Here is a 24,825-nt window from a genome sequence, read left to right as displayed (position 1 = left end):
GATTAGTGTTAGGTGATACAAATAACCGTTAGGTGAACAAAATTATTATACTCCGTAACAACAGGTTGCAAGAGTATAAAAATACTACATTAGTAAAAATGGGGGCCAAAGTAGGAATTAGTGAACTGAATTTACTTATGAAAAATTATGTATTGTTTATGCATATGTGCATTAAAGATTTCTTAGGTATCTTTTATTTGCGATTAATTATGAAATTAATTCCATCAACATCTTGAAACAAAATTTATAATATGTAAATCATATTTCTTATTTGCTCAAAAATATAATATTTTGATCTTTTAGCCTTTTAACATTTTCAGTTTGAGAGTTGTATGATCTTTTCTTTGGAAATCTATTTGAATTAAAATGCTTGTTTGGGTAATTTAAAAACAGTTTGGTATTACAGCGCACCAATTCAAAACCAAATTATTCAAATTATGAAGTCACTATGATGCCTTTGGAAAACAATTTTTATTCGCATATTTTGCTAACTGTTTACGCTTTGTCTCTCTTTTCTTACATTCGTACGTCTTTTTATTACACTCTGTTATCAATTACTTAGCAGCCAAAATAACAAAATTGAAAATATGCAAAATCTCTTAATTTCACTCTATTTAAATATTCAACTAGTCGTGAGATTATCTTACCTGCAAAACCGTAAAGGTAAAATGCAGAAATTTTTGACATTTTCCGGTTGAAAATGGAATGCCTTTTCAAAATTTTATTCCGTGCAAGACATTGCAGTTATTCAAGTGGAGCCAAGAAACGAGCAACTCGCGGAAAGTAATTTGCAGCAATTTGCTAAAGTTGCAATTTGACCTTCGGCAGAAGTATGCTCAGAAGATGACAATGAATGCATTAGGAAGGAACGAGAATAAATTGTTTATTTTACAGTCTAATATTCCATATAATTTAAGAGTGAAAAAAATATACCCTCAATTGAATTGGCACAAAAATAGTAACTACAATAAAACCAGCCAAAAGGTAAAACCAAAGACTTTAAAAAATTTTCTTTTAGGTATTTTTCTCAAGCAAAAGTACAGCATATATACGACATTTTTTTTGCTTAGTTGAGGGTAAAATTATAAAAAAACAAAATTTTTGAACAAAAAAAAAATGTTAACATCTAGCTGCGGCTCACTCAGTTTTAAAGTAAATTTTCACTTTCTGGCAATTTCCAATTAAAAGTTATCAACTTAAAAAATTTTTTTGTGGTCATTATGTACTGACATCTATATAAACAATATGACCATATAATTTAACTAATATTATCGCGAATAGTGAACCATTACTAACAGATGAACAAAATACTATTTACAATCGGATTAGGCTAATTAATTAAATAATTAATTGGCAGTAATTTCCAAGACAAACAAAATAATTACTTAAGCCTAAACTGGCATCAAAAAGTGCCGAAATTAATTTCGATAATTTAATAATACCTTAGCCACAGCAAAGCGTGGCCAGGGTATTCTAGTTAAGATATAAAACTGTAATTTGGCACAGCGGATCACAGTAGCAAAATTAAATAGTGGACTAACCATTTTGAAAAAATGGGCGCGGTCCCTCCCTCTAAGAAGTTTAATACACATATCTGCTAAACCACTTAAGGTATAAGAACCAAATTCGTTCAAAAAATATTTTAAGGCATTCTACCGACACTTTAAACATGGTTGAAAACGGGTGATCACCCCGCCCACTCCCTATATAACGGTTTTGTTAAAAACTACTAAAAGCGCGATAAATCAATAAATAAATATACCAAAAGGCATTAAATTTACACCTAGGTTGATAAACCTAGGTTGATAACACAATTTTATATACTTCCTGGTTCTTTCACTTTCCAGTGTACAAACAAAACACCAATAAATATAACGGAAGGAATAGGGCCCTTTGAAGGCAAGCCCTCAGATACCGAATATGTGGACCCCAGTTCCTACAGCGAACATTTCTTTTCTGATAACAATATAATTTAATAGGGTCAATAATTTCTTTACCCTCATTTACCTAATAGAAAGATTTTCGAACTAACGGTTGATTTTATATCGAATACGAGTATATCGGTAAAGATACCTTAGCAAAATTTATTGATGTAGTTAAATGCCGAAAATACGTGAAATTGGTTCACAAATTACCCAAACTATTTTCGTTGTTCTAACAAACATTATGCACCAGAAAGTATTTCCCTGGCTTTAATCCTGGCAAGTTGCAAGATTATGAAATGTTCGGTAATACCCGAACTTAGCCCTTCCTAACTTATTTGATATTAAAATTGTTTGCCTATTTATCTGCCCAGAAATGTAAATATATACGAACCTAATAACATATGTATTTACAAGCAAATATGAAGTAGAATAAATAATTAAGCTTTCAGGCGGAATGGCAGTCATTTCCAAAAGTGGACGGAGAGGAAACCATATATTGTACATATGTATTTAATATGTAGGTATTTCAGTGATGTACTGATACACCAACATTCCCATAAATATTTTATTATCTATTGTATATTGTTATACTACACTTCACCCTCGTTTCGGATTTTTAAATGCATTTTTTGTAAAATTTAAGACCTTTCCACTTCTGAAACGCACTTGACCTTATAAAAAAAACATGTACAAATCGATTAAAATGTTCATACCATATACCAATTTTCTAACGGTTTTTACTTAATTAAATATGTCATTCTTTCAAATGTCATCAGCCAATTAAAGTTGCTACGTGTATCAAATTTTTGGTAAAAATTTAAAACTGATAGTAAGTTTAAATATATTTGAAAACTAAATTAAGTTCTGATACAAATTATTATTAATCGCTTACAAGTCTATAGCTTCTTATCCTCTCGCAACATGTTACATGTAATAGTTTTGTGCACCTAATAATTCTTTATACCTTCAAAAACTAATCGAGATAGATTGGAGTTATATATACCATGTATAATCATAACCAGGCTGGTACAAAATTTGGCACAAGGGATCGCAGTATCGAGAGACACTTGTAGGCTAAACACTTCTTTAACACCCTCTAAATGGTCCAAACCATTGAAGCTAACTCAACTGAACTTGCTGGGAAGAAGTATTTTTAACACTTCTTGATACACAGTGAAAATTGGTAAAAACAGATAGTAATCACGCCCACTACCCATATAACGTTGAAGATTACTGCGATAACTCATTGAATAATCAAAGAAGGGATAATACTTCCCTAAGCTCCCATATACCTAAGATAAACATTTTCGAACTTCCGGTTTACTTTATACCGATACCGATTCTATCGGTCAATATGTAAGAAATCTTAATGAAATTCCGAAAAAATCTCTATCAAGTAATAGTGTATCTTCTTGCTAGTGATTGTAAATAATGGACACAATACTTTCTACTTTCACCGTATATCACTTTACTTTGCCTACCTAGTACCTAGTATTAAATTATGGGTTACATCCGAACTTAGACCGTCCTTACTAGTTATTATTAATATTTTAAGCCATTTCAAAGATAAAAGAACACAAACATATTAAAAAGACGTTGGCAACCAACCATTTTGAAACAAATCCGTCATGAAACATCTGATTTCAAAGTTGTCGTAACCTTGTATTCTATGAACGTTGATTCACTATCATAATGTTATTTTTAATTAAAAAGATTAAAAAGATTTCAATGCTAGGGGCATATTTCCATTACTTGTTTTACGATATCAATGAGTATTGGGACGTTCCACTGACTGTGAATAAAAAAATTTTCTTTTGATTTTACCCTTTCCCTATCACCTCGCGAACAATATATAGTCACTAAAACTTATACACAATAAAATTTCTGAAAATGCTAACATACGAATTAGGGCGAGACGGAACGTCTTAGGGACATCTAGGATCGCCAAGATCATGCGCAAGAGTCCCAAAGAAAGACATGCATGATTTTTACTCACACGGTCTCGAAAAGACTGCAGGACGGTTGCTGGCCTAATGACTGGTCACAACCTACTGGTATCACACGCGAGCGGGATGGGCATAGGTAACTGACCATGCGTTTGCAATATTTCCGTCGCTAAACGAAAAATTCTACGGAAGCAACGCTAAGGCCACGTTCGAATTAGATAAAATGAAACACATTCTTTGACTTACGTTTTACCAATCAAATCTACAAGTAACCAATGCTACGATTTACACTAATACGAGTACCCACGCAAAATTCTCCCACTTGGTACAGGTTCCCCCCAAATATTCTACTACTTAAGTCACACTTGATACGGGTTACCTACTAATATTCTATTCTTGAAATTAATACAAGATAGGTTTGTCATGTATTTTTTAGTGATTACGACCGAATTGTACCTGGTTTTCTATATTAATTTTAGTTTTGGGTTAAGGTGATTATATCGTCCGGATCACGTACAGTAATCACAAATAATAATCTTTTTTTCCGGCAACTACCACCGGTCCCTCCAGTTCCACCACGGAGACTTTTACCGCAGACTACTACTCAATATTTAAACAATACGTATCAAAATAATAATGCTTATGGTAACATACTAAACTGCCATATCAACCGCTTACAACCAAACTATGCACGCTTCCATCATCAAGTGTCAGACAACCAAAATAATATTCTATGGAAGAAGACCAAGGTATCGAGACAGTCCAACGACCCCTATCCCTAGAGAACAAATAAAAAACGTCAAAGGACATACAATATACTTACAAGACGGCAATGAAAGTCAGACCAAAGAGGGTTTTCCCACATGATCGTTAACATATTACGAGTGCAAAATGAGGAGCTGTCGAACAGTCAACCTATTAATTGAAACAGGTTCAAACTGGAACTATACCCATCCAAACTTTGTCTCGAATGCAATGAGATATCAAGAAACCTTTGAAGCAGTTACAATTGGTGAAAGTGTACTCATTACACACCATAAAGTCGTAAATTTGTTCAATCACTCGGATAAATCTGTAAATTTTTTATTGTATAGTATCTTAAAAGATTTAAATTAGCAAAAAAAAACAAGAAAAAACGTTAACTTCGGTTGCGCCGAAGCTATAATACCCTTCACAAATACAAAGGCCCCTTACATAAACTTGATTCCGAACGTTCAATTTGTATGGCAGCTATATGATATAGTGATCTGATCTGACCAATTTCTGCGGAGAATAATTTGTTGCCTTAAGCAAGAACTCGTGTCTAATTTCGTGAAGATACCTCGTCAAATAAAAGAGTTTTCCAAGCAATCGCTTTATTGCGATCGTTCAGTTATTATATGCTCTATGGATCCGATCTAAGCAATTTCTTCGAAGATTACATTGTTGCCTTGGGAAATATCTCAAGCCAAATTTCGTAAAGATATTACGTCAAATAAAAAAGTTTCCCATACAAGCACTTGATTCCGATTGTTCAGTTTCTATGGCGGCTTTATGCTATAGTGGTCCGTTCCGACAAATGAGCAGGCTCTTAGTGAGAAAAAGACAGGCGGACAGACAGACGGACATGGCTAAATCAAAGGAAGCTCATCGAGCTGATCATTTATGCATATATTATATTTAATAGGGTGAAGTAACGACGGAAGTTTTAACTGAACATTTTATACTCTCGCAACTTGCAAGGATCACTGCCCGGGAAATTACTTCAGGTGTTGGCAAAATTTTATATTAAAGGAAGTATTGATCTGATTCAACCCATTTTTGACACAAAACATATTATTATCGAAGGTTTCATTTATTTATTTTATTATATGAAATATACATCCTTCACATAGACCGATATTTTCGGTAAAAAGTCAACTATAGGCATTGGGATCCACATATTCAGTACCTAGGGGCTTGAACAGTTTAGAGAATTTTTGGTCATAAGGTGGCATACTTTAAACGCATTATTCACGCAAAGTTTTACCCCGACACAATCATTGTTGCTTGATTTGCATACTGGAAAGTGAAAGAATCAAATGGAATTTAAAATGGTGTTATATGGAAAATAGGCGTGGTTGTAATCCGATTTCGCCCATTTTGTACTATAACATAGAAATATGAGAAGAATATTATGTACCGAATTTGGTTGAAATTGGTTAAGCAGATCCCAAGTGCCACGCCCACTGTATAATTTTGAACGGGCTTTCTATAAAGTCATCCTATACTATCCCAGAGATGATATTTAATCTTTCTGGCGTGTTTAGTGCTTAATTTATCGCGCTTTTAATAGTTTTTAACAGTACCGTTATATAGGGAGTGAGCGGGGTTGTCACCCGATTTCCCCCATTATCATACCGTCGATAGAGATGCTAAAAACATTTGTTCCCGGTGAATTTTGTTATAATAGCTTCAGTGGTACAGGAGATATGCACATTAAACTTATTAAAGGGCGGGACCATGCCCACTTAAAAAAATTGAAACCACAGATGACAGAGGGACGGACGGACGGACAGACAGTCACCCGGACGGACAGACAGTGAACAGGTTGCGAGAGTGTAAAAATCTGCCTGAAATGAAGCAGTTTATTAAGTCGATAATTGAGGCAATCCTGACCTCAACCCTTCAAGCCGCAATGAAGAAATTTCTAATTAGGTGTCGCATATGCGTAAATTTTAAAGCTAATTATTTATATAAAATAGAAGAAGAACCACTTTTGCGCCACCCTGTATTCAAAAATTTAGCGAAAGGGTTCAACTTCATTTTTCGACGAAACCTTTAATTAATAAGAATTAAGTATGATATGATTATAGTTTATATTGGAGGTCATGAACTTGCTTAGTTTTATTGCTATATCTTACTTCCCGTCAACGAAACTTATTTGTAAATCATCCTCTAATCAGTTACATGTGATATATGAATATGACCAAAGGATCGATATTCATTATATAGGGAGATGAGATTTAGACCAAGACCAATTTCATTTATATTGTGCGTCAAATCATTAATATATTATTTTATTAAAATATCACACATTTTAACCAACTTAAACGGTCGAAAGTCATATGGGAAGTCGGAAATCATTATATGTATAGGGTATATTCGGGGCAGAGAAATAGAAGGGCTGATTTGCAATTTTTGACTTGTTCAGGTATACTTGAGAACTTTTCAAGCAATTTTATAAATATATAAATTTAAACATATAGTTTTAGTAAAGTTAGCCGGATATTTCAAAATCCTGAATAACAGTTATATGGGGGTTACGCTAAAGTTTTTGGTGTTTGATTTGTGTACTGAAAAGTGAAAGAGTCGTATGAAAATTAAAATTGTTCCATATGGCATTAATGTGGCTTTAATGGTTTAGGAGATAAGCATATTAAATTTATTAGGGAGCGCGTCCACGCCTGTTTTTTCATAATATTTAGTCCACATATGCCGCTTCCTACTGCAATCCCTTGTTCTAAATAACAGGGATTTTCGGTTAATGACGTTTTGTGGGGTGGGAGTGGTACGAATCCACCCATCTACAAACTCGTCCTCACCTTTTGCCAAGAAACACGTGTACCAAGTTTCTTTAAGATATCTTAGTTTTTACTCACGTAATCGCTTACACAGATGGACTGACAGACAGACAGTAATTCGGAATTTAACTCAGTAGCTACATGTTGCAAGAGTATAACATTATAATACAATAAAGATTTTATTCACATTCCCATGAAATAGACAAAATATGGGGCTATCAATAGTATCATTCCCAGAACGGGACATCTAACAGAGGTACAGAAAATGTCCTAAGATACACTACAAACGTGCAAGCGAAAATCAGATCCACAAATGATTCCCCCCTACACTCTAAGTTTTACCAACATCCAATGTAACCATCTGAGACGTAGCTGTAGTCAACATTTAAAGAGATATTCTTCAAAAAGTAAATGCCAAAAAATTATATTTCGAATGATGATAAAAATTCCCCAGTAGATTTGATTTTTCTGTGTTTTACTTTAAACAAGTAGGGAGCCTCGCAATGGATCACTCTATACTTTAGGGACGAAGTTAATTAATTTATTTTATTTATTTATTTCCCAATTAAATATACATCTGAACTACATATTAAACCATATAGAGACAAAAAACAATTGCCTGTTCATAGGGTAGGGAAAAAGATAAGCCTAGGCCTATCGTACATGTATAATATTACTATAAGTATATAAATATATAAATATATAAATATATATAAGCATAATGTCACTCCCTTTTGAGTGTTTTAAATAGTTTTTCATTTTTAGTTTCTAGTAATTAAAACTTTATTTTAATGACTCTGTGTATCGAATAACCACTGTTTTAATTTAAATTTATGTATTATAACACTCTTTTTATTTCTTTGTTGTTCACTCTTTTTTTTTTTTGTTGTTTATATTTAAAATTAATTTATCTGGGGTATTACACTTATTACCACAGAAAGTTATATATACTGTTTTATCAACGTTCAGAGTTAGTTGATTATTTCTTAGCCATTTACAAATATTACAATAGATAATCTTATATTCATCTTAGTTTTAACATCATTCCAGTTTTTCTCAGTACAGAAAACAGCAGTGTCGTCTGCATATGAAATTATTGACCCTCCTTCTACATATTTAAATATATCATTAATATACAATACAAAAAATAGTGGACCTAGGGTTGTACCTTGAGGCACACCTGTTTTTAAATATTTATCGCTACTTACACTATCTCTATATCTAGTTACTTGAGTTCTTTCACTCAGATAATCTTTTATTAAGTCAAGTGCTATCCCTCTTATACCATACTTTTCTAATTTATCTAGTAGTATCTTGTGGTTCACTGTGTCGAACGCTTTGGCTAGGTCTAGGAAAGCTATGGATGGCAGTTTTATTATCTTTATTAAAATTTTCATATATGTAATTAGTCATATAAGAGTGAGCATCTGCTGTACTTTTGTTCTTTAGGAAACCGTATTGCTTATCTGAGAAAATATTGCACTTCTCCATGAAATCGTATATTTTTTTATGTATCAGCTTTTCAAACAATTTAGTTATATTAGATATCAAAGAGATCGGTCTTTAGGTACTTGGGTTATCCTTTTTATCTGCTTCAAAGATCGGTACTATCAGCGCTGATTTCAGAGCTTTTGGCCAAATTCCTTTAGAAATACATACATTAGATTAAAAATATATTCGAGTGGGTGGCTAACCCAGTGATCTAACTTTTTTATTATCTTAGTACTATATCATCTCTCCACCTGCTTTGTCTTTCATTTTATTTATAGCTTTTAAGATTTCATTCTCAGTTATCGGTTTTATAAAGATCAATAATTTGATGCCTACTTCACTAAAAAAATTCATTCAATGTATTTGCAATATCTTCTGTAGTCGTTACTATTTTATCGTTTACATTTAGACATTCAATTTTAGTTTCAGTTTTTTCATTTCTACCTAACGTTATATTTAAATATTGCCATAGTTTTTTGGTGTTATGTATATTTGAACTTATTGTATTTTTTTCATATTTTATTTTAGCTTATTTAATGACTTTGTTTACTATATTATTTACATATTGATTATATTCTTTTACAATATTGATTATATTCTTTTTTAGTATTTACGCTATTCTTATCTAACTTCCATATATTATATAAAGTTTTTTTCTATTACAAGATATAATCCGGCCATCCCGATCACCATACAATTCGCCTGTGTGGATTGCTCTGAAAAAACCAGATGCATCTAGAAAGCCAAAATTGAAAATGGTTATAGATTATAAATAGATATCAGGTTCTCGCTAGTTCATAATAAGATTTTCTCTATACTAAATCTTAAAAGTCCCCATGATACCCTCTGACTTAGAAAAGACCGATTTCTCCGTTAATAACGGTAAGTATGAGTTTACTCGATTACCAGTCGTTCTGATAATTGCTCCAGCCATATTTTATCGTGTGCTCGATGATATCTTAAGAAAGGATATTGGAAAATTATGTTATATCTAGGTTATATCTATATAGATGACATCATCGTACTCAGCAAGAATAATGAATCCCACGTCAAGAACATGCAATTCTAGTTGGACAAATGTGAGTTTTTAGTGACAAAGTCGAATTTCTAGTGTTTATTATTTCCAACAAAGGCGTGGAAACGAACCTTAAGAAAGTGTTAGTAATTGCTAACTACCCAGACTCATTTAATTCGGTCAAGAAGCTATTGGGCTATTCGATAAAAGGAGTGTATTAAAATTAAATGAAGTAATTTCACAATATCCAGATTTCAATAAAGAAATCCATTTGATGCCTCAAATTTTCTATTGAAGCAGTTCTATCTTAGAATAACCGGCCAATAACATTCCTATCCAGAACCTAATTCAAATCTGTAGAACAAATTATACAACTCCATAACAGATCCAATACTCAAAGTAAATTACAATTAGCTGAGAAATTCGACTTATTGAAATTGAAATGTTAGTAAAACATATCTGACATATGTATGTATGGAAAAACGCTAAATATGATAGACTACTTTTAGCCATAATATAACTATAGTACTATAACTTTCATGCTGAAAGATCAGCTTAACATTCAAAACTTTACAGCACCACCCTAAAAAAGGTCAGCCCATGAGTATGTTGAAAGATTCTATTCCACCTTGTCTAAAATCAGGAGGTGCCTGATATTAAAAGGCGACCGTCGAATATTTGAAGAACTCATCAATAGAGCTATTTATGAATAAAAATATAAAATCTGCTCAGTGGCTTTGGACGTCTTCTTTGCCAAAAACGTCACAACGAACCCGGAACAATACGATAAAAGCCGACAAGACAATATTGCGCAGAAATAGTAAAAGGATCTTGAAAAACACAACCAAAATAAAAAGCCAATAATATCTTATGAACAAGGGCAAGAGATACATATATGTAAAGAAGAATACCAGGTTAGGATTTAAACTGACATAAAATACAAATTGTAAATAGTTAAAGAGTAAAAAATTACTACATTTTTATCTGTGTTAATCGCAATATCATCTCACATCTCATCAATTTGGAAGCGCACTCGATACACTTAGTCTTCATATAGAGAACGATTACCAAACCCTATCAAAAAAGAATTCAACAATATCAGATATGCAAATCAATGGGCAATGTTAAACATTATAAATTCTTTACTCTTAAATGAGGTTTAATTAAATGAGATAATAAAACTATTTGATTTAAGAAATATACTACCATTGTCAGTACAGGAAATGTTAGAATTTTCCGATATATCCATTTTACACAATAAAACGACATTCCTTTACATTATTAAGATACCAAACTTTGATAAAACTAATTACCAAAATATACTTTTTTAACCAATTATCAAAAACAATTTAATTATCCATTTAGAACAAAACGAAATACTTTTGTTTAAAGAAGATGTATACCAAATTCAAAAAGATTATAAAGCTATTGTAGACGTACCAATATACAATTAATTTAAAAAATTCAAATTGTATACCCAAATTAGTTTAGAGAGAACGATCAACCTGCATTTTAGCAACGCTAATAATATCCCACACATTGAACAGATTGGTAACGGCCTCATCTTGTTGAACAAATTTAACGGATCAGTCTCACGAAACAACTCCAGTAGTCTTATAGAGAAAAGCTACTTGGTTAATTTTGCTCAAGGGATTTAGCAACATCAAACCAATAATTATGAAGCCCGGAACGCCTATTGTTCACTTAACGATTCTGGAGGGTAAGCGAATAAAAGTGCTGTCAGTAGAAGCGTTGGAAACTCTTCATATAACAACACCGAACAGTTAGGCATCTGAAGTCGAAATCTGATATAAATGGGATTACACTGGTTCTTTTAAGATTATGATAGAAACGTCAACACTACCAATACCGGCTGACTTTAACGCCAATACACTGAAGATCATACCATCAAGTGTACCTTATTTTTTGAGTAATAAACAAGACGTGTTATCCCAAAATAATTATTGTATATATACATTTTACGGGTATAAATAACTTACATGCAGTAAGTGCAGGAAATTATTCATGAGAGATACGCTGGAACACCTCCTTTGCTTCTGTCCAGCATTATATACAACTCGTCTTAGATATCTAGGAGCTCTGCAGTTCAAGGGATCAATACCCAAATACTGAGCAATTATTTGATTGAAAAGCCTCTAAAGAAGAGGAACCCAAATATCGAAAAATGTTAAGTTAGGCTTCAGTATGGAGTGCCATAAACTGGCAAAAAACTTAAAAAACTGCTCAACAATTTAAGGCTACATTTACTAATTGGCGACATTTTAAAATAGGTCAACAGCCATACGGACAGTTATGATATTATAATATATTTTAAATTCATTCCTCATTATTCTTCATACTATCGAAACATATGTATCAAAATGCACAAACAACTATGTATATTAGTATACAATTACTAATTATGTATATTAGTATACAATTACTAACAATACTTGTATGATTGTAACATAAATATGTATTAGGTTTCATTAAAAGTCATTAGCCTTAAAAACGTTAGAGAACTACGCACTTTAGATTACTTTTCAGTGTACAAAGGGTAAGCTTAAAAAGCTATAAGTAACTACTTTTAAGAGGTAATTGGCTTATAATGGGTGTAATGTAATGAACGCAAATTTTTCATGCAAAGAAATTATTTAAGCAATTAAAATTATATAGCTATTTTGTCAATTGTATAGATAAAAAGTTATTGAAGTAAAAAATATTTGCACTTCATGGAAGCTACTCAATCGCATGTGTCTAAAATAATATATCATGATGTAAACTGTTAATGGTTAATTAATCATAAAACATATAATTCTCCTAGTCAAAATTATAATAAAACGTTTGAGAAAATTTTTATAAACCATATTTAAGTAATTTAAATACAATATAGGAAATAAATGATGAAGTATTATAAGAAGGAAATTTATGACTGATTTATCTTCTGTTCTGTTATGGATTCCTTATGTCCCGTGCAGGTTGCCATTACCAGCTCGACATGACATTTCTATTAAGCAATTTAATTGCATATAAAATATTTTCAGCCGGATTATTAAAAAATTTATTTAATTCAGTTCCATTGAAAAGCATTTACCATAAAAAGGTAAACAAAGGCAGAGAGAATGGTAAGTTAATTGAAACCATGGGCGCTCAGGCGGAATTTACAGTTGAAATAGTGATCTGGCATAGAAAGACATATTATTACAAAACGCGGAAGGCCTACGGCATACGCGTAAAATAAAATAATATTATACCCACCTACTTATACTAGCGAATATAAGATTTGCTTAGTGTTCTTAGATAAATTCACAGAATACCGTATTCAACTAATGGCCTTCAATCCGGATGGCGCCGGAACGCCGTCGGCGCCAATTATTTTAAGAATTACGTCACAAGACGACGACGTATTAAAACGAATATTATTATAATGTTCGTTTTCTGTCGTAACCTTCGGTACTCTAAGGGTGCCTGCAGAGTGGACTCTCAAAGCCGAGCTGAGCGCAAAGCTGACGAATGCTTCGAATCAGTTTTAAAACGCAGCGCAGCGGAGCGGAGTGGAAGCCGAGCGTCAAGCTGATCAATGCGAGATCAGACTCGCGTGTTGCATAGTTCATTTGTATGGTATGATGATCTCATATTTTGCTTACGAGGAATTACCATAAATGTGTTTACTTAACAATTTTTAGAATACCCGCTAATTCATCAGAATTTATTGAAAACCTGCTATTAATATTTTTGAGACCAAATTTATGACGGAAAATCCCTAATCTTTCAGGAAGTATGAAATTGTCGTATATTTTTACGACCTATTTTTTACTCACAAAACATTATTTAATCAATTACATTTCTTGGTTAAAATAAAATAATGTTCGAAGTAAATCCGTTGCGGTCAAAACAAACTGTTACGAACAAACTGGACAAATATCCACGGAACTCAGGGCTGAATCTCCCAGCCACTCTAAAATGGGATCAGCGCTGATCGAATTTAGCTTCGCGTTCGGCTCGGTTTTGAGCGTCCACTCTGCCGGTACCCTAATACTTCAGTTAGTGACCGTAAAAACGGGACAGCTGATTGTTTTTTTACAAGGCAGGGTTGATAGTCTCGATATTTTGTGGTGATTAAAAAAAAACTTGAATATATTTTAATATTCTTAAGCTAACTCCACATCACAGTCAAAAACAATTATTTATAAATAGGTACACTATTTTAATTAGTTGGATTTTAGTTTTGATCTTTTACATTAAGAAAAATTATTACTGAAAAGCTAAATGTGTGCAAAACCATCTATATACATAAATTGAGCAGCGGCAACATTGCCCAAATGAAAATACAAGAGAACAACTGATTTCTACATTGTCACTACGGGCATAACTTTTAACAAATTTCTTTGGATAAGAACGGTAAGTACAGAAGGGCGGCATGTCTGTCACTAATTCATAAATAAAGCTTTGCTTTGTCGGCAATTGTCGTCTTGAAGCCAGCGTCTTGAACATTTTAAAGACGGCAGCGACATATCAAACATCTGATGTACACAATTTCGTTGTTGCCGTATTAAAACCTTTTCCTTCATTGAGACTTAAATATTTTGTTCAAATTGAAATTTTTTGTGCAAAAATAAGTAAATAGGTCGATTTATTTGTTTTAAATTATCAATTGATATTTCAAAGCCAGGTTTTCTGGCGTAAGTCTCTCAAAAATTTGGGTTTCCAAATTTTTTCTCTCTGTCTCATATTGCGGACAAAACAAAAATACGTGTTCTGCATTTTTTCTCTGCCACAATATTAACACATTTCTGTCTCATCGTGACCATGTTTATAAAGGAGTTCCCTAAAACAACCATGCCCACTTAGGAGCTGCGTCAAATAAAAGGCAACGTTGCCATGTTTTCTATTACACCAGTTTCAACGTCTTTGATCAACCTGTGCATCCATCGTCCCTTGGGCGCTGTATCCCACTGTGCTTGCCATTCATTAACACTCTGCTGTCTTCCTTCTTCGCGGTCTTTAGCTGTTAGAGGCCTGCCTACATTTTTACTTTTATCGTAAACTCTCTTATACTCCAGGGCCATTATGTCAGGTGGCATTATACCAGATATCACTCCAGCGGCTTCGTGCGACACTGTGCGGAAAAGGCTGGAACTTCCTGGTTCGGCGTATGACTTTTGCTTTAGAGCGTTGGCTCATGCGGGCGCTGCATATATTACTATTGATTGGGTTACTTTGTCAATAGCAGCCTTCTGTTCTGACTAGGCCGGCCTATGTTAGCCATTATTCGACTTAAGGCCGTGTTTACACGCGCAGTTTTTTCGCAGGCTTTCTCGACATTTACTTAATAGTTGATTCTCACGTCAATGATTACGCCTAAATAGTTGAAATAGGGCTGTGACGTGATGCTGTGTCCGTCAATATTCAGGATGATGGATTCCACTTTCTTCCTGCTTGAAATTAACACGGCTTCTGTTTTTTGACCTGCCAGTTGCAACTTCGCTGTTGTTAGCCATTCTTTAATTCTTAGTGCAGCAGTACTGCATATTCGCTCAATTTTGTGTAGTTCTATTACCACGATTGTCACCGCAATATCGTCTGCATACCCAATTATTTGCACTTCTTTCGACATTGGAAGGCGAAGGATTCCATCATATAATATGTTCATAGAAGTGGACCCAGTACCGATCCTTGTGGTACACCACCAGTCACTTTGCACCGCTTGACACCGGCACCTGTGCCATATAGCAGCACTCTATAATTTATATTATATATTATACATATATATACTAACTATAACTAATACGAACTTGGGTTTCCTGGTGGCTTGTTAGGTTTTGAGAGGAGAACCAAACGTTGTTGTTTCCATATATTCGGAAAAATTTCATTGCGCAGAAACTTATTGAAAAGTTCTGTTCAGTGTTTAGTTTTAAGCTTTATAGCAGTTTTTAATGCTCTGTTTGGAATGACTTTCAAACCAGGCGCTTTTGCCTTAGCAAAACATTTCGTTGCTTGCACTACCTCATTATCAACGGCTGGTAGAAAAACAGGGGGTTGTAGGCTGTCAGAGGGTAGTTCTCCCCTTGCTTGCGTTTGGTGTGCTGTAAACAGGGTTTCTACTACAGCCTTTAGTAATACAGGGCAGGTCGGCATTTGACCTTCATCGCCTCTAACAATAATTTAATTCAGCATCAAAAACTCTACTAACATGATCAATTAATAATTTTGCTTGTTCATTTGCGTCATTTAAGTTACTTATTTCTGTTTACAACATGAAATTAAATACGTCTTCGACCATGGTTTCGTGTTTCCATCCTCTAGTTTGCGCTTTTTTCACCCGCACGCTTCTCCTTTGGCGTTTGTCATTATTGCCAACTTCTATCATTATGGCTTGGTGGTCGCTGTGTGTGTACATTTCACACATCATTTTCCATTCTTATTGTACATGCTGCTATGTACACTGGGCATCCTTTATTACTAATTTGGTGGTTTGTGTTTATTCTTCCAGGTTTTTTCAGGATATACAGAAAGGTTCCTTGCTACAGATTTGGGCAAAATGCCCCTTTTCTCCCCATCTAATACAGCATCCGCTTCTGTCTTCTAGGTTAGTGCATCTATTGGCTACGTGACCATATTCCAGTTATCTAAAACATTTTTTAAGGTTTGACCTCTCACGAATTCTGCACACAACCCAGCCAACTTTCATCTTTCCCGCGTCTAATAGCTCTGATGCTTCACGTACGAGAGGACTTAAAGTTGCAGTTTTTGTTCTTGCATACGCTTTTCTTATGCTATTGATGAAATTTTCACCGAGTTTGAGTTGCTTGAACTGCGAAATAATAGCTTGGACTTTATCGTCTTTTGTGGTAACACCATTTTGGTCCCGAATTTGTAATCATTTCGTATGAATTTGTACCCAAATTTCCGCCTTAGCTACTTTGCATATTTCCTACTTGTACTCATCGGCACTCCTTTTTTTCACTCTTATTAGCTCAAGCACAATCTCTCCAATTGATGCAAAGTGTCATCTCTTTTACCGTCTTGAGGATATCACTGTAAGACATGTCACCGGTTTGCGATTAACAGGGCCTGTGGCTAGTCTTCCTCTTTTTTTTTGCTCTTCTCCTTAGTTGTTTTCCGTTTGTATTTAACAGTAACAAAACTTTCGTCTCCTGGCGTATCTGTTCTTTTCTCACGGCAGGGGCTATAATAATGCCATCCTTTTTCCTTCCTCGTTTGTCGGCTCCACCCCATGGGATACTTTCCTTTTTTTTTTGAGGAGTTTTCCGATTATTTTAACTACCAGAATTCATTGTTTCCACAGGATGCGTACTTCCTTGTTGTAATGTTGGCGGGGACAATCTTGCTCGTGCAAATCTTTCCAAGTGTGCCTCTTCTGAGGTCCGAGTTATTTTTGCTACGATGCTAGTGGCATTATCTGATACGCTGGACAAGTGTGCCACCAACGTATTATTGCAGTCGCTGGATATCGACGGCCGAGAGCCTGCTTACTCACCTCCTAAAACCGCCGGCCCTGACCTTTTTATGCCCTGCACCGCAACTTTATTAAGTTCTATATCACTTGACGAGCGGATTATTGGAGTTTGTAGGTATCACAACGGACTGGCGTCTTGAGCTGTCCAAGTGGGATCCCTTTTGGGATCGACCTAATAACCTAACCTAATCTAACCTATCACTTGACATGGCTTATTTTCTGGGACCCTACTCATATCATTTTATACCTATTGACGGGTAACGAATCAGCCGCTACCAACCTGGGGACAGACGCTGCCTAGTGAGCCGCTCAATTTCAGTCAGACGCTCGCGGGTTTTTGCTGTTTAGACACTTAGTTATGGGCGGTGGTATTTCACCCCATCACATTGACTTTATCGGCATATATAACCTTTTAAGCTACACCCTCCGACTCTGCTGCTTTGGTCGGGGTCTGCTTATTGGAATATTCGCAGCTAACCTACATACAAGTATCTCAAGAGCGTTCAGCTATACGCCAACTGCCAACCCCGACAGTAGCTTAAGCTAGCCCTATGCAAACATACGTATCAAAAGATATGTGTGTCGGAGAGTGAGCACAAAACAACTATACATGCAAGCGAGACGGAAATTTTAAAAAGTGTCGAGACGCGACCTTGAAAAATCACTCAGATACGGCCAAAGAAGTATTAACTTCAAAAAGTATCCGATACATCGTATAAATTCTCCCGAACACATTTATTCAATTTGTCAAACTTTTTACCTCCGTTGCAGCAAATGAATTTTTTTGTTTACAAAATTTCGCCATGAGCACATAGTCCTTTTAAAAATCAAAGAATACTGTAAGGGCCAAGTTTGGGCAAATCGTATCGTTAATTTACTTATATTCTAAAACGTAGAGGCCGAAATTGAGCTTAAGTGAGCTGCTGGAGTGGTGTACCAATTTTTGTTATGAAATTATATAAATATAAAAAATTTAATTTGCTTTTACACTATTCAATAAAGTCAGTCGCTATCTTACATTGAAACTGCGACATATCACTGCTCAACAATTTTCTTACATTTTTCTTAGAAGTGATCGAAATTTTATACTTTTTTGATTTTCATGAATTTTCAATACCGTTACATATAGTGGTTCGTGGATTTTTTCATAAAACTGCTAAAAGTGCTATGATTGTGCAAAAATTTAACAAAGGAACGTCAAATGATAATACCGATGCCTGTCTACATTATCTGTGATCTTTATCTTGTGGTTCAATCTTATACTTCAAAGTACCAGTAAGGCCATATCTTAGAATAACGGCGAACTGAAAATTGTAAACTTGGTACAAAAATGTTAGCACATATACATTTTTTTTAAAATCGTATATTTATGTAAGGTAAACATAGTAAAACATTTTGTCTGACTTAAATTTCATAGACAAACGACAGAATGTTACAAATAAGTTATCATTTACCTCATGTTATTTGCAGCAATTGTTATTTCCTATCACATCCTATTCCTCTCACTAACGATAGCAGCAGTGAAATTGTTGATATCACATGTTGGCTCGTTATCTGGACCAATACCAAGCCACTGAAAATTTTCCACATAAAGTTCTGAGTATGTGTCAGCACCTATAAACTTGTGCTATTTTATATTTCGTATTAAGGTGGCATCTGCTTCGCACCGAGCTTCCTCTAAGTGGCACTGACAGCGATAAATTGGAAACAAGAAAAAATTTATAACCGATTGCGAGTGCAATTTAAAAACGTCCATTAAACTTCCAGTATAATATTAAATTTCTATATGCTTGCATTAACCAATTTTTAATTTATGACATGACTTCCTTTTGTTAAATTTTATTATGTTTTGTGAACGGTGCTCGCATAAAAAATTTAAAAATTTATGGAAACTCTCGTATCATTTGTCATGTGTATGCCCACACGTGTTCATTTAAAAATCAGCAGTCTATTTTGGATAGGTACGAAATATGTTGAATGTTTAAGTTAGCCTGTCGGAATAGCTTTTGTTTTTACCTTTTTTATATATAATTATAGCATAAAATTCAAACTGATTTAATGTTATTATACTCTCGCAACTTGTTGCTACAGAGTATAACAGGTTTGTTCACCTAACGGTTGTTTGTATCACCTAAAACTAATCGAGTAAGATATAGAGTTATGTATATATAAATGATCAGGATTAAGAGACGAGTTGAAATCCGGGTGACTGTCTGTCCGTCGGAACGTGCAAGCTGTAACTTAAGTAAAAATTTAGATATCTTTATGAAACTTGGTACGCATGTTTCTTGGTACCGTAAGACGGTTGGTATTGCAGATGGGCGTAATCGGACCACTGTCACGCTCACAAAACGCCATATATCAAAAACAAATAATTCGCCATAACTAAGCTCCACCATCTATCGACGGTGTGAAAATGGGTGAAATCGGGTGATAATCCCGTCCACTCCCTATATAACGGTACTGTTAAAAACTACTAAAAGCGCGATAAATTAAGCACTAAACACGCCAGAGACATTCAATTTTATATGGGATGGTATAAGATGATTTTATAGGAACCACGTTCAAAACTAGATAGTGGGCGTGGGATCTGCTTAACCGATTTCAACCAAATTCGGTACATAATATTATTCTCATATTTTTATGTTAAAGTAAGAAAATGGGCGAAATTGGGTTACAACCACGCCTATTTCCCATATGACATCATTTTAAATTGCATTTGATTTTTTCACTTTCAAGTATGCAAATCAAACAACAAAGATTGTATCGGGGTAAAACTTTGCGTGAATAATGCATTTAAAGTATGCCACTTTGTGACCAAAAATTGTCTAAATCGAACCAAAACTGTTCAAGCCACTAGGTACTGATATGCCTCCACAGTGCCTATAGTTGACTTTTTACCGAAAATATCGGTATCAAAGAAATCTAAAACGGGTATACCATTTGATATTGCGAGAGTATAAAATGTTCGATTACATCCGAACTTAGCCTTTCCGTACTTGTTGAATTTGAGGTGATTTTTTGTGGTTACTTAAGTGGCTGATTTTACAAATTGCAGCGAATTTGCTTTGCAAATAAAATAGTAATGGTCTTTTAAGTTGTGTTAAGCTGTTTTGTCGATATAACCCCATTCCTATATTCAATCAAAAATGATTGAGTTTCACCATTTGATTGATTAATGGTACAAGTTGATGGTGTAGTTACTTGATTGAGATTATAAGCAATAAAGTTTGAGTTATTGGTAGATTCGTAAACTTGTGGCCTTCAACTGTGATCGTTAGTAACTAGATGTCTCTTGGCAAAGCTAAGCTACTTGTATTTAGTGTCAGTGGAAGTTCTTACTTAAAACAATGGTTGTAGACGTCATGGAAAGACACACATAGTTATAATTATACAGAATTTAAAAGTGAATAAAACAGAATAATTTCTTTGACACATTGGCATAATATATTGGTGGCATTACAATAGCGAAAACAAGATTAATTTCAGACAAATTCCAACATAAAATACACTTGCGAATATAGGAAACATTTGGAAAAAGTTAATCAAAGCATTTCAAAAATGATGTGGATATATTTTTATGTTATTTACTTCTATGTTCTACTGTCTACATTATAAAATTGGTTTGCCATATGAATAAAGATGACTCAATAGTAGAGGTATAACCCAAAGAGATGTAGATCAACCACTTACGTATAAATTTGCATGTCACAAACATAGTAAATTCATTTCACTATACTATCGTGATAAAAATATTCTCATTATTTTAATTTTATTAATATCTGAACCCAATGTTTTAACTCTTTGGAAATTAGGATGATGTTCGGAGCTTAAACTTTCTAGGGTCAGCCCGAAAGGTATGCGCTGGCACCCCTGAATTTGGTGAAAAACAAGACTAACGGAACAAGAACTGATATAGTCAAATAATAGACAGATCGTCATTAACTCTAGAACACAGGAACAGATCAGCGCTCTCACAAATACTATCAATTAAATTCTCAGCGTAAAGAAAAGAGAGAAGTAGATTCATCACACCTTTTGGAAACACTTTTGGCTAGAAACAGGGTTCTAACTCTTGAAATTCAAAATTTAATGATTGCAATCACCCTGGCAAAACTCATTGTAATACACCCTGTCATTATCGCTGCGAATGACTACGAGGCGCTCATAAAGGGGGTTTCATGAGAGTTACTATCTAGGAATCTAATTGCTTAGTATAGCTAGAGTGAATGTTTTAGGAAATAATAAAATTGTTAATTAGTTTCCCTAACCAAAGTTATTGTGTAAAAATATAATATAGCTATGATTCCCGTACCGCATACTGGTCGTGTAATGGACCGCTGTTACTTTATGCATCGATACGCCAATGGTAACATTCTGTAAAGAAGCTGTAAATAGAACATGCGCGCAAGGCCTTCACTCTGGCACCTTAGCCCGTTGTGCCACCAGGTTGAGAGTAGATGACGGCCCTGAACTGTTTGTGAAAGTTACTTACTTTGTTACATTCAACCGCCTTAATCAGTGGCACGTATTATATCAACTTCAATGACTACCCGAAGAGACTTCCCAAACTGGCGACTTCAGCGCGACTCAATGTAACCTATCATCATGTCATGCTAGGCCGAGGACGCCCATGCTTTGAAAGAGGGAGTAGTTAACAATAGTTAACTAAGCTAACCTTTTGAGCTGCCAAAACTGAAATTCATGCATTTTGATTTTCGCGCACTTCTTTCAACTTATAGTCATCATAATCGGCCTACTGAGCGTACTGTCCGCAACACAATCACCCAACTTGATACCCAGCATTCATTATTGGATAATATTCGACCGAATAGGCCACGTCCAGCACGCAGTGACGAAATTATAACGGTCGTAGCAGAGCGTGCACACGAAGACCGCGAAGAGTCTATTCGGCGCTATTCGCAGCAACTCGGACTAACATTTTTGACCCAACGGAACCATTGCCATTTTATTCCGAAAAACAATGGTTTAGTGTTGTTTATTGGCCAGTGGAATCATCGGTTCATATTTCGATAAAAATGATGCCGGTGAAAACGTAACCGTTAATGGCGACCATTATCGCGCCATGATAACCGACTATTTGATGCCTGAAGTTGATGCGATGAGCAGATAACTTTACGTTTTGGGCCGGTCGATCGGCTACCAAGATCGTGCAGTATCACGCAGTTACAAATTTTCTTGTGTTGTAAAAAACAAAGCTCATGCGGACAATCCCGCTTCGATTCAGGCCTCGGCAAAACATCCTGCGTGTCATTCGTCAGTTACCAGTCGAAAAGCTCGAACGAGTCAGCAAAAATTTGACTCAACGGATGGACCATCTGAGGCGTAGTCGCGGCCAACCTTCGAAAAAGATAATCTTCAAAAAATAAATTCCATAGAATATTCTTTCGAATGATAATAAACATTCCCCATTACATTTGAATTTTCTGTATTTTTATACTTTCGTAACATGTTGGTACAGAGTATAATAGTTATATAAATATAAATGATCAGGATGAAGAGACGAGTTGAAATCTGGGTGAGTGTCTGTCCGTCCGTCTGTGCAAGCTGTAACTTGAGTAAAAATTGAGATATCTTTATGAAACTTGGTACCGTAAGACGGTTGGTATTGTAAATGAGCGTAATTGCCATAACTTAGCTCCACAAAAAGATACAAGACCGTTATTTGGTATACAAGATCACATTAGGGAGAGGCATCTGCAGTTTAATTTTTTTTTAAAAAGCGGGCGTGGTCAACATCCTTTGTTATATAATAAAATACATAAATTAAACTCTCGATAATAGTATGTTTTTGTGTCAGAAATGGGTTGAATCGGGTCAATACTTCCTTTAATATAAAATTTGGTAATACCTGAAGTAATTTCCGTGCAAGCTGCGGAAATATAAATGTTCGGTTATAATTATGTGGTAAGATTTAAGAGAAGTGATTGTAGGGTTGGCGTTAAGCTGATAAGGATTAGCGAGGAAAGTCTTAACTTTAGAAGAGCAAATGTCAAAGAAGAGGTAAGTGTATTTAGAAGTAGATTTTACATTACCTCCACAACCATGGTCATCGATTAGTTCTTACATTTAAACAGAGAAGTGTTCTGATTTACAATCCAGTACAATAGACTAAGGACTTATAATTTTACAAAAAACATGTTCACTGTGTGCACTGGCAAAAAGGTTCTTAACGTAAAATTTGGAAACCAATATTTTTTTTTACACCCATTTGGAAATTCTATAGCAATAAAAGAAGTTGTAAAAGATTTGATATTGTCTATAGTATTAAATAAGTTCATTTTCCAAACTTCAATATACCCCTTGACTTCTATTTGCATTTTATAAATGTTTAATGAAAACTGTGGTCATGTACTATTTTAGTTAAATAATTAGCTTTCGATGTTCAATTTTACTACAATGAACTTAAAATATTTATGTGAGTTTATTAATACTTATAACTTTTATCAAATAATGTGGTATAAAAAATAGACTGACATTGCGGAATATTTTCTTTATTTAAATGGCGAAGGCTGAATTGAATCATAGACATAAGGGAAGATAAAGTATTATCTCCACATTTACGAGAATGTCTTCGGTTTTTCCTCCAAATTCAAATGTGCTTAAGTTGTGAATTTGTATGCTTATTTTACATTTGATTTGATATACGAGTATATCATGACATACCATATAAATACCAAGAAAAATATATAATGTTCTATACCGTCGGAACGTGTCTTTTTTTAGGTGGTGTTTAATAAAACTTTCGCTTTTTAATACAAAGTATATTTTATAATAAAGTGTATATATCTCGCCACAAAAAAAGTGTTATTAAGGTTGAAACTTTATATTTATCGGTATTTTTCTTCTCAAAATATGTCGAAATCTCTTATTCAAATCATCAAAGACGTACAAAATGCACAGTACCACTTTCCGCTTGAGACCTGGAGTGAATTAGGCCACTGGCATTTGTTTAATTTTGTTTGGTTTGACCCAATTTTTCACAATTCTTAGGTCTTAAGTTAAAGGTTATTATGCTATTATATCTCACATATTAACTAAAATGTGAAGTTCATCGGTAGCTCTCTAAGAATTAAATAAGTTGTGTGGTTGTAGTCTGATTTCAGCACGTGTGGAACCGACGTAGTGGATATATTTTGAACTGAATTCGCTGGTACTTGCTAAATTGTACTAATTGGCTTTTATTGTTTTTGGGCTTCAACCTCAGAATTCTCCCTAATGGCTGCATCTTCCCTCACAGAGACGTCTTACTAGTACAATACATTTCAAGCAAGTTCAAGCTGTTACTTACTCACATTTACTTGCATTTATCTATTGGACATATACCTATGTTTATATATAATATGTACGCATATATATGTAAATGTTAAGTATCGCTTGCTTCTATCACCTTAAACTAATCGAG

General features: G+C 34.4%; 1 pseudogene; it reads left to right on the top strand.

Moving 5' to 3' along the window:
- LOC138856764 (tachykinin-like peptides receptor 99D) overlaps positions 1-24,825 on the top strand; it is a 213,316-nt pseudogene that overhangs the window by 72,764 nt on the left and 115,727 nt on the right.

Source organism: Bactrocera oleae, chromosome 2 (genome assembly GCF_042242935.1).
Source record: "Bactrocera oleae isolate idBacOlea1 chromosome 2, idBacOlea1, whole genome shotgun sequence".
Classification (NCBI taxonomy): Eukaryota; Metazoa; Arthropoda; class Insecta; order Diptera; family Tephritidae; genus Bactrocera; species Bactrocera oleae.
Note: the sequence above shows the minus strand (reverse complement) of the source record. Positions and strands in the feature narration are given on the sequence as shown.